Genomic DNA, 12,587 nt, shown 5'->3' on the forward strand with positions numbered 1-12,587 from the left:
CCTTTTATACAGAGTGTAAGTATAACAAAACTGAGTAGGTATGTAGAGGTAGGTATTCCCTGAAACTACGTGAAGGTGCTTCAAATTCGCGTACCTAAAACTACGTTTTTTAGTAGTTCTTCGTTCTTCGTTAGTTTAGTATCTAAGTAATTTGTGAAAGCCTTAAGCTTTCACAAATTACTTAGATACTAAACTACTCGTCTATTTGAAAATGGTTTAGTTTGTTAACACTGCAGTACACGCGCCCCTTTTTTTACACGAATACACGCGCGGCCTACTCTGGTAAGCCAATTTAAAATCACTGTAAATCAGTTTATAAGCAATTGGCTTTTGAGTAGACCCGTATTTTTGACGGCCAATTTTAGAAAAGTGCGCAGACTCTAGCGACCCAAGCTTTACTGGCTTACTGACAAATTTAGTAAACGAGGCTTTCCTGGAATGCCAGCTCTCTGGCGCAAGTTTTCAAAAAGTTATAGCGTAAAATGTTACCCTGGTCTACTATAGTAGTCCACGCGTGTACTCTAGTGTTAAGTGTTAGTTTGTAAAGAGTTATCTTTCGCTTTGAAAGCCCTGGGTCCAATTACAATTAAAAATACCTTTTTGAAGTCGATTAAATCTTACCAAAATAAGTACTTGTGACCATTAGAGCATTACAGGATATAATTAACATCTTCATTGAAGTTATGTACTTATAATTCCGTGCTACGAAATAGGCTCAAGATGCTGTTAGTTCGGGATAAGTCAACCGCTAATGGTGATTGCATTAGGTATCAGATAGGTAAGTATTTATTACACCCTGTATAGAAGATGAAATGAAGAATGAAATATTGTTTTATTTGTAGTAATTATTTAAGTATTTAGATGTGGTCTACAATAAAAAATATCTGATATAAAATTACATAACCAGCTTAATTTCTTGCTGCTACAAATAGTCATAATTTTATTATGGTACTAAATACAGTAATGTATTTTCATCAATTTAAAATGCCATATTTTGAGAAATAAAAATTACTTTTCTCTTTTCGTCACTACCGCCATCTGTGTTTGAAGCAGGTAAAGAGTCAAGCTTTCCCAAAGCGCATGCGTAAAAACAAAATGGCCGCCGATCAATACAGGGTTACCACCCTGCACCCACCCCCTGGCTTTGTCCTTTTAGCGATCTGCTAGGCCAAATTAGATTTTAGTGCCTTGGAATAAAAGTTAAACGAAACAATTGTGAGAGATAATGCCTATCTATAGCTTTTGTTTGGTATACCAACTAGCTTTGTAAGCATGGAGGAGGATTTCGACGGTAAGCAATAGAGGAGGTAAGCAGATAATATTGCGGTAAGATACCTACATACCATAGTAGGTATTGTTATAGCTGGTATGACTCTCTAAGTAATGAATTTGCACCAGTACTACATTATGTTCTACTAATGGCTCTACATTGAAAAAATTAAGAGCCTCATATTATCATAAGCTCAAGTATAAGTGTTGCCTGTACCTTAATAAACAAATAATTTCTTACGAACACAATTACTACTGAGCTATGAAGATCGCAGATACTTTTTTTTCTACGACGACAGTATTAAAAAATGTTATGCCTGAATTATAAAAGGTATTTTTTTCTAATCCACTCGATCAAATGCTTAAAATACATAACCTCTACTACATACAAGATGCGAAATGAAGTAAACACAAAAAGTTTTAAGAAAAAATTTAGTTAAAAATAAAAGATTAAAAGGGTTTTTTTAATGCGAAGCGAGAGCTACTACATTGCACAATGCTAGTGCCTCTATCCATCTCACTCACACGCCAAGGACTACTAGCAACAGTGACGAGACAGAGATATTTCAAAAAGGTAAGCTTAGAATTTTATATCGAACAATTTTGTAAGAAACTTGTAGGGTAAGTACTCGTAGAGCTATAGTATATCAATCTTGAGTTTGTTAGAACTGAAGTACCTATAGCTATCATACAAATGAAAAGAAAAATAAAGTTATAACTCATTATCCTAATGTAAGCCTACAATGAATGGCAAGTTTTTAGGAGTACCTAATTAATTTTTAAAGCTCTACCTACTCAGATAATTAATTTAAAAGCTAATTTATAAGGATACAAAAAGAAAATTCAGTTTTGCATTATGGTTTCTTAATAACGTAGACTCCTAACAGAGTTTCTACTTTGTGTGTCACACACAAAGTTATTTTGGGCTTTCAATATTATTTCAGGTTTCAGTAAAGGGCTTAAAGTTACCCATGAAAAACATACTATAGTCTATCCAATAAAGCTTGATTAGAATGACAGCTGCCATCAAAACTAACGACATAACTTTGTAGTAGCGATCAATGAGAGCTAAATATTGGCGGACAAGAAATAATTCACGTCTGACCTACAAACAATATTTTCGACGAAAGTGCTTCCAATAAAAATGTTAATTTCGTGTAAATCCAGCGTTAAATTACACCAATAAGTAGTAATTTGAAATTATAAAAATCAAGCTAGAGTATTAACGACGTCTCTACAAGGTTATCTCGAGTTACAAAAATGTTAGTGATGGGACATATCGACAAATGTCATATTAAATTAAAACATATTTTAACTATTTTTTTTCTAACTAATTTTTTAACATATTTAAGTCAAATTATACGTTTTTCTAAATGTTCACTATTAAAAACCAAAAAACATTTCATTCTGAAATAATCAAACATTGGAAATCAATCACCGGTATTTTTTGGGTTTAATTGGGTGCATTTTTTATATCATTTTTTCGAAAACTTATCGATACATCTATGTGAACCGTACGAAACATACCTACCCAGCACTAGTCACATTCGTTTGATAGCTGTCATTCTAATCAAGCTATTAGGATCGAGATTACTGCCATTCTGCCATGATTAGCTCTACCTGCTACCTTCTTCATTATGGTTCCTTCCTTACATTTTTTTTATTTTTGATATCCGCCAAGAATTTTCACTTTGACAAAGACCACATAGCGCCATCTATAAAAAAATGTAAGAACTATTTACTACCGATGTGAAACCCCAAATTCATTCATGTAAATTTTGGTAATAAAAAAAATAAAACGCTGTAATTTAAATATTAGTTAAGACAATGTCCAGTATTTTTTTTCAAAAAGGAAAAAGTAGCGCTATTTATGAATTTCAATTAAAACAACTAAATTAATAAGACTCTAGGCCGCCAAAAGTGACATCTACCGGAATTCTTCAAAATTAAATTGCACAGGGTGTGCTTGATGGTTCAGCGACATCTGTTATCAAAGCACGATACTACGTCACTCGGGAGCTTTCAAAGCTCCTTTGCTTTTTTGGGAATGTGTATCACGTTAGTTTGGTAGTTAAGATAAGCAATTTTCTGTAGATGGCTCCTACTAGTACATTAAAATTCTAATTTAATATTTAAATAAGTACTCACACATTAGATATTTTTATATTTATTTATTTTCATACATGGGACATTTAAAAAAAAAACATTTTCATGACTGTGTTTTACTATTATTTATTACACCATTTTTTCAAAGTAAAGCATTTATAGCTCGTTAATTATAAATATAAAAAATGGCATAATTTATATCTTGCACAAAAGAAAATTATAAAATTAGAGACGAAAAATTTAAAACCCAAGGGCAAACCTACTTTTTTTTCATAAAATTTAACTTTTGCTGACCTTGGCGTTGCTAAGCAACGGTTTAAAGAAAGAACGCTCACGGCTGACAGACACCTCATTGGCCGATTTAGGCGCCATTTGCAAAGGGCCGGGCTTCTTTAGGCGCCGCCCACAAGAACGCCTAAAAACCCGCGGGTGTTCCAACAAGCTCGTCTCCTTCCCTAAGATGGGTGGAGCTTAAAAGATAATACGACCGAATATAATGGTAGGCGACTTTGGTAGCGTTTGTTGACTTTTATGAGACTTCTTAATTTGATCAGATAATTAGTTTTAGCCATTTCAAAGGCTACCATTTTAATGTGGGAGTATCCTGCGGATAGCTTGCCACAATATCGTGATTGACGATTGAAGTTTTCGAAGGGGACTCTTGGTATTTTTCGGCCATTGATAATAAAATTCTGTCCTATCAAACAAGTTTGGTGATCAGTGATCAGTAGGATCACAGATTTCATTGGTGCAATGGCAGGATTGGTTATGATGACTGTTTAGGCACGTAATGTAATGTCACCGTCAGAAGAATAAATTATGCTTCCGAGTTTTAGTAGTCATTCTAGTTTTGCAGGTAAAGCTTAAGTAGAGTCGTTTATTTATAGACTCAAGATCTAACTAATTAAGTAGATATAACTCAATCATACAAAATGGCGAATAATGAAATTTTCTACGTAAGGATTTAGCCCTCTACCTAGGCCTGTTTAATCCGAAATAATTGCAATCTAGAGACGATATTAATTTATCGTTGCCGTACAATTGAATTTCATTATTATGTATCCTTTAATTTTATTATTCTGAATCCTAATAGCGAAATAATAACAGTAAATTAATGATCGAACACACTATAAATTAGAGATNAACATGGTATGTTAGTAGGTATTGTTATAGCTGGTATGACTCTCTAAGTAATTTATTTGCACCAGTACTACGTTATGTTCTACTAATGGCTCAACATTGAAAAAATTAAGAGCCTCATTATTATCATAAACTCAAGTACACTTTCCTACAAACACAATTACTACTGAGCTATGAAGATCTCAGATACATTAATTGTTTCCTACGATGAAAATATTTAGCCTCAATTATAAATGGCATAAAAAACGTATTTTTTTCTAATCCACTCAATCAAATGCTTACAGTTCCTACACAACCCCTACATTCAGGATGCAAAATGAAGTAAACACAAAAAGTTTTTAGGAAATAAAACAGTTAAAAAGAAAAGGTTAAAAGGTTTTTCTAATGCTAAGAAACGAGAGCTGCTACACTAGAAAATGCTTGTGCCTCTAACCATCTCACTCACACGCCAAACTACTAGCACCAATGACAGAGACAGAGATACATATTTCAAAAAGGTAAGCTTAGAATTTGATTTCGAACTTACTAAGAAACTCATAGGGTAAGTAGGTACCTACTCGTACCTACCTACAGCTAGAGTATTTCAAACCTTGAGTATGTTAGATCTGAAAATATAATTATCATACAAATGAAAAGGAAAATAAAGTAAATATGTACTTAAGTTATTACCTATCCTATAAAAATGGCAAGTTTTCACCTAATAATTTTTTAAAGACCACAAGGACTAGGCACTCTACCTACTCAGATAATAATAATAAGGATACAAAAAGAAAATTCAGTTTTGCAGTATGATTTCATAGATAACGATACTCCTTTAACACAGTTTCTGAGTTATTTTGGGTTTATAATTATTATTTCAGGTTTCAGTCAAGGGCTTAAAGTTATCCATGAAAAACATACTGGGGAGGATCGAGATTACTGCCATTTATATTCTGCCAAGATTAGCTCTATCTGCTACCTCTTTCATTATGGTTTCTTCCTTACATTTTTTTTATTTTTGGTATCCGCTAAGAATTTTCACTTTGACAAAGACCACATAGCGCCATCTATAAAAAATTGTAAGAACTATTTACTACCGATGTCAAACCCCAAATTCATTCATGTACATTTAGGTAATAAAAAATTTTTTTTCAAAAACGAAAAAGTAGCACTATTTATGAATTTCAATTAAAACAACTAAATTAATAAGACTCTAGGCCGCCAAAAGTGACATCTACCGGAATTCTTAAAAATTAAATTGCACAGGGTGTGCTTGATGGTTCAGCGACATCTGTTATCAAAGCACGATACTACGTCACTCAGGAGCTTTCAAAGCTCCTTTGCTTTTTTGGGCATGTCATGTATCACGTAAGTTTAGTAGTTAAGTTAAGCAATTTTCTGTAGATGGCTCCTACTAGTACATACAAATTCTAATTTAATATTTAAATAAGTAGGTACTTACACATAGCCGTATACATTAGATATTTTTATATTTATTTATTTTTATACATGGGACATTTTAAAAAACATTTTCATGACCACTTTCTAATATTTTTTACACTTTTTTTGAAATCCGATTTCATCAAAGTAAAAGCATTTATAGCTCGTTTATTATAAAGATAAAAATTGTTATAAATTTAACTGTCTTGCACAAAATAAAATTATAAAATTAGAGACGAAAAATTTTAAACCAAGGGGAAACCTACATTTTTTTCTTAAAATTTAACTTTTGCTGACCTTGGCGTTGCTAAGCAACGGTTTAAAGAAAGAACGCTCACGGCTGACAGACACCTCATTGGCCGATTTAGGCGCCATTTGCAAAGGGCCGGGCTTCTTTAGGCGCCGCCCACAAGAACTCCTAAAAACCCGCGGGTGTTCCAACAAGCTCGTCTCCTTCCCTAAGATGGGTGGAGCTTAAAAGATAATACGACCGAATATAATGGTAGGCGACTTCGGTAGCGTTTGTTGACTTTTATAAGACTTCTTAATTTGATCAGATAATTAGTTTTAGCCATTTCAAAGGCTACCATTTTAATGTGGGAGTATCCTGTGGATAGCTTGCCACAATATCGTGATTGACGCTTAAAGTTTTCGAAGGGGACTCTTGGTATTTTTCGGCCATTGATAATTCTGTCCTATCAAACCAGTTTGGTGTTTTGTGATCATCAGTAAGATCACAGCTTTCATTGGTGCAATGTCAGGATTGGTTTTGACTGTTTTAGGCATGTAAAATGTAATAGGTATCACCGTCAGAAGAATAAATTATGCTTTCGAGTTTTAGTAGTCATTCTAGTTTTGCAGGTAAAGCTTAAGTAGAGTCGTTTATTTATAGACTCAAGATCTAACTAATTAAGTAGATATAACTCAATCATACAAAATGGCGAATAATGAGATTTTCTACGTAAGGATTTAGCCCTCTACCTAGGCCTGTTTAATCCGAAATAATTGCAATCTAGAGACGATATTAATTTATCGTTGCCGAACAATTGAATGTCACTATTATGTATCCTTTAATTTTATTATTCTGAATCCTAATAGCCAAATAATAACAGTAAATTAATGATCGAACACACTATAAATCAAAAGAAACTTTACATACTGACCAAGAGTCTATTTGCTAGAGTTAACGGCCCTAAAGTCATTCGTATGATTTATATTACTAAAAGTTTATAAAGTTAAAAATATTTCTCGTTGGTTAGTCTGCCACTGCTCTATGTAGAGACAAAACGTAGTGCAGCCTTAAAAAATATGTAAGCTGTAAAAATCTAAGCATTAAATTGGTTTACTTATTTATTAGGTTGATGCTAATAAATATAATCTGTAACTGCATTGTTTTGGTAATATAATAACCAAGGATAAAAGCTATATTTATTTGCTCACACGAAAACAAATTGTCAGTAATGTGACCTTATAAGTTGTGCCACTGTAAGTAGAACAATAGACTAAGAAATTCCTAATCCCAAAACTCAATCAAAATTTTCTCTTCAATCTAATTTTATACGATCTAATAACATCCAGTAACGAATATTATTGATCTTAATACGATCATTCTTATCTAATAACGATTATACAAATCTAATAAATCATCAACCACATCACATCCCATCCCAACTAATATTATAAATGCGAAAGTAACTCTGTCTGTCTGTCTGTCTGTCTGTCTGTCTGTCTGTTACGCTTTCCCGCTTAAACCTCGCAACCGATTTTGATGAAATTTGGCATAGAGATAGTTTGAGTCCCGGGAAAGAACATAGGATAGTTTTTATCCCGGTTTTTGAAACAGGGACGCGCGCGATAAAGTTTTTCTGTGACACAAAATTCCACGCGGGCGAAGCCGCGGGCGGAAAGCTAGTTCATAATAAAACGAGTGTCTATTTGCAAGCGTTTACGAGAAGCGTAGAGCCGAGCGATTTATAGACTCAAAAGTTTATAACGCTTCAAATTATTGCCCGTCCATCAACTGCGATGCAACTGGATTGTGATGACGTCACAGCACGTTGATATAACAAAGGACAGATCCGTCAATAAAAAGGTTGAAATAACAAAAGACGATCATTTTAGTCTCCTACGTGTATTTAAATAATGGTATTCCAGCATTAGTGACTCTTTCGGGAATCCTCCTACTAAGTAATATTATAAATGCGTAAAGTTTGTGTGGATGTTTGGATGTCTGGATGTTTGTTACCTTTCACGCAAAAACTACTAAACGGATTTTGATGAAACTTTACAGTATTATTGTTTATAACCCAGAATAACATATAGGCTATAAATTATGACGATCTGTGACAAACTAAATTTCACGCGGGTGAAGCCACGGGCAAAAGCTAGTTTGATAATATGCAGCAACTGTTTATAAAAATATTTTAGCTAAACATTTTTAAACCTTTATCACCTCATCTTGATGAAATAGAGATGACAAAATAAACTCATTCAAAAGTCCTAGGTTTGATTCCTAGGCACAGAATAATTATTTTGTGAACCTACATAATAATTTATAATCTGATAGTCTGAAAAGAAAATTATACTTCGATGATTAGGAGTCTTTATAAACCCCCATGGTTACTCCTGAAGCCTTTCATAAAAGGCTAGAAAAAATAAAAAAAACAATGTACATTCATCTAGAGCAGTGTCTATTAAAATAATTTTCAGAATGATTGCAATATCTCTAAACACAGAGCCAAGATGTGATGCTCAGCATAAAATGCGTAGATGCACGACGCAAAAATACCTACAAACAAAAAGAAAGCTGGACATACAGACAAGGAGCGGCGACTCACACACGCACACTCCGCCCAACTTAATTTCCCGCTTAGTTAGCTTTACTGCCAACCGCTGATTGGATATTGATTAGAAACACCGTCTCAACGGTTTAAACGGCGATTCTTTTGAAATAACATCGCGCCACTACAAATTTACACTCACTACGCGATTGTAATTACCAATCGGAGGGTTTATTACCACTCTTGATTAAATAAAACATACCATAAAATTGTTTTTGAGATGGGAAATCTTAGTTGTACATGTTTCGACTATGGCCTTGTTTGTATGGAATAATAAATATAAGGATAGAAGGTGTAGGTTGGTCATAAACTAGAGAAAGTGGAAATGTCATAAGTTATGAAAGACTGGGCAAATTCTAAGGCTGATTTACCATGTGAAACGTATGATTGATGAAAATATTATAAATCGAGTTGTAGCTTAATTTTAGAGAGTTCTAAATATCAGAATTTCTATCATACTCCATTCAACAATATTATGAATATTTTTACTACAAATGTAAGAGGAAAATTAATGGGTCACACCCACCACCCTTACCACAAAAGAGGAATTAAAAGTAGAAACCATAATATTTTTGCTATTTAATTTATTGTTATTTTTCAGTCCTCCTTAAAAAGTAATAATATGTGATTACTATTAAATGTGCCTTATTCTCTTCTTTACTTAAGTAAGAGTATTAGAAGATTATCTGTGAACAAATCCAATAATAAATAAAGTTTTTATTAATCTAAGCCGACGTAAGACTCTACAACTCTACGAAATCCATAAGATTTGACGAAATTAATTTGAAAGCTCACGAAAGATCATGGCATTAAGAAGCACATCCGAAGCCTTCGTTGTTGCATCAAAAGCTCAAAATGTACAGCGGCAATAACAACAAATCGTAAACATAAATTTGACGGGCCTTAAAAATGGCCTCCTCAAAACGTTTAAACTGGTCTTAGTATGGCGCAAGATGGGTCTAATCCACTACTTAGTCACAACTTGGGTGTCTACTTTTATATCGGCTGGCATATAGTAATAAACTATTCTATTATGTCAGCCGAAAGTGAACCTAACGGGTAGGGTCATAAGAGTTGTAAAAGCTCTATGGGGCTAGCACGTGGGTGCAGAGACTGACTATTATGAGTTTATGGTCAGTGTCATTCATTTAGCGAATCGTGCGAGATGGATTGGAGTCATTTACATGACAGTGATTGTATACAAACGAATACGCGTCTATTGACTGTGGCGTTGAAAGTGTTAAGCATTTGAATGTAAAAAAGCTTCAAGGGAAACGTCGATCCATATGACGTGAGTGCTATTGGAATAGTTAAAGTTAGGCCCAGAACAGACGGTGAAACGCAACTGCAACTGCTAGTTACTTTTGAGTTGCATCTAAGTTTCTGCCATAGGGTCCGATGAGAGACCACACATGACACAACGCGACCAGTTTGAAACTTTCAGTTTCATTCATCAGAATCATCACAAAGTTGCAGTTTCGTTGCAGTTGCGTTTCACCGTCTGTTCTGGGCCTTAGGTCTAGGTATACATGTCAANCGTCATGTCAACGCGAAATTGTGAACTCCGTCAGTTTATAATATCACGCGTGAGATTGTAAACTAACAGTCGGTTAGGTTAGGTTAGATTGTAATTTAACTACACTAGATTATAATCTGACGGAATTCACAATATTACGGTGACATACATATAAAAAATCTCTTCAGCGCGTTCAAATGAAAATCTTTCTTTCAGATAAACATTTTTAGCAATAATCGGAGATCAAAGAAAAACATCACAACCTAATCAAAAATATTATTTGAATTGTGAAAAATATTATCTTGTATTTACAGCGCTGAATATATTTTGTTCATCTGAAAATTTGTGACTTTTCTTTAAATATTTTATTATATTTGAATTACATTAGAGACGAAATTAATAAGGAAATACTGTTACCAAAAATTACTACAGTAGAACGCCGATTATCCGAATTAATTGGGACCGGGGTCGATTCGGATAATCGAAAATTCGGATAATCGGACATAGACTGGTAATAGAGATAAACGAACTGTCACACATAGAATAAACTTTAATTAGTATAACAAACAGATATATTTCTACTTGGCGTTATTGTAGAACTGATACAATAACGCTTAGTTGAAATATATCTGAAATCCAACAAAAAAAAATCAAAAATTATTTGGTTTTAATTTTTATATTACGCATAGGACCGATTCGGATAATTGGCGATTCGGTTAATCGGCGTTCGGATAATCGGCGTTCTACTGTATTGATTGATCACAATATTATGTAGGTGCTGCCTTACGCTGAAAATTAGAACCTCTATGCAAAAATAAACTTCGTTCATGTAAATTTAGCTATTTCGACATTATTTATTTATTTTATTTTTACATAAAAATTTGAAAAGCACGTATAATTTTATTGGAATTAGCTTTTCTCTTTCAGACGCACAGCCTATCTATACGATTAAAATGATTGATTTAGATACGCCATTAATCTGTAAAATGTAGCGCACACCGCACTATGCACATTATGCCGATATGTGTGGAAAACGCTAAACTGAAAGAGCATCTATCGCTAGTACTGATAGCTTTTTTATTTTTCACGCATCTTGTTTATAAACATTTTGACTAATAATAAATAAACGAGTAGCATAGAAACTGGCCAATCACCGGTCTGACGGTAAATTAAGATCAAGGAAAATCTCTTACCCGGCGTTGCCCGAGTTGGCTGTAGGTACTAAAAGTCTATTTTAGTAAAAATGGAGCTTATGTTTGCAGTTGCTTAGAAATTATTTTGGAAAATCTCAACATAAACCTTGGATGAAAACAAGAAAACTGTGCATGATTAGAATTCAAGATATTTTTGAAAAGCAGAAAATCGATTGCGGCTGAAAAAGAAATTTAAAGAAAATCTAAAGTCTACAGTTGTAGGCTCGGGTGCTCTGAAGAGCATATTAGATTCATTATTTTATTCATTACTATTCTTTATATTGCTATTTGCACGATGGCATTTGAATAAGATGGATAACCCACATCGAATATACATTACAATGGAATGCATAACCAATTGGTATTGGTACCGCTAAGCTTTATGGTGTTTTGATTGCGTAATCCGTTACATCATAGATTTGCAAAGTAAACTCAAATAATAAGTCTTGAACTCCTGACTAATGTACAAGTAAATACAAATAGCAACCACGTTTACTATGCAATTATAAGTGGTCATCAGAATAAGCAATAAATTAAATGTATTGCGAATATGTATAGAGAATTAAGAGAAAGCGGTAAAGAAAATTGCATAGTTTCCAAACCAAAGTTATCATTAACTGGGATTTTATTTAGTTTAGGTACATTTATTAGCACTAACCCAACTAAAAGGCTCCAATCACAAACTGAGTTTACACTCACGAAACTTTCCAAAGGTTGAACACAAAACAAAAACTACACAAGTGAGCCAACCGAACACGATGTCTCATTCTTTGAAAGAAACCACTAAGATATTTTTAACCGAATTAAAAGAACCAGGAATAGTTAACGGTCGCATTCGTCGAGGAGTGTCGAATTGTGGCACGTCAACTCGAGTCGGACTCCGAAAGGGTCTTTGTTTTGCCGCGGTTCACACGGCGGGTGTTTGCTCAAACCGCGCGGCATGCGACTGAGCAATTATCACTTACCTGCGACACACGCGATCACAACACACCACAGATTTATAGTCGATAAACTTGTATCATCACTTTTACTGGTGTTGTAAATTAATTATGTGCACTATTTATGGTGCGCGGGTAGACGCGGCCAGTCGAGGCGGCGGCGAGT

General features: G+C 34.0%; 1 protein-coding gene across 2 annotated transcripts in view; it reads right to left on the minus strand.

The window, feature by feature from the left end:
• The window catches only part of Abd-b (abdominal B), a 108,535-nt gene extending 95,955 nt beyond the window's left edge, over positions 1–12,580 (minus strand). Inside the window, exon 1 of one of the 2 annotated variants that reach the window (XM_028314825.1) lies at positions 12,449–12,580. The gene's annotated coding sequence lies outside the window, so the exon portion shown is untranslated. Of the gene's footprint in view, positions 1–12,141; positions 12,332–12,448 lie in introns of those variants that run through there. The other variant, XM_028314826.1, reaches the window with a different exon arrangement.
• Between the last annotated feature and the right edge of the window lie 7 nt (positions 12,581–12,587).

This window comes from Ostrinia furnacalis, unplaced genomic scaffold (assembly GCF_004193835.3).
Source record: "Ostrinia furnacalis isolate ACB-3 unplaced genomic scaffold, ASM419383v2 OfSCF4915, whole genome shotgun sequence".
Lineage (NCBI taxonomy): Eukaryota > Metazoa > Arthropoda > Insecta > Lepidoptera > Crambidae > Ostrinia > Ostrinia furnacalis.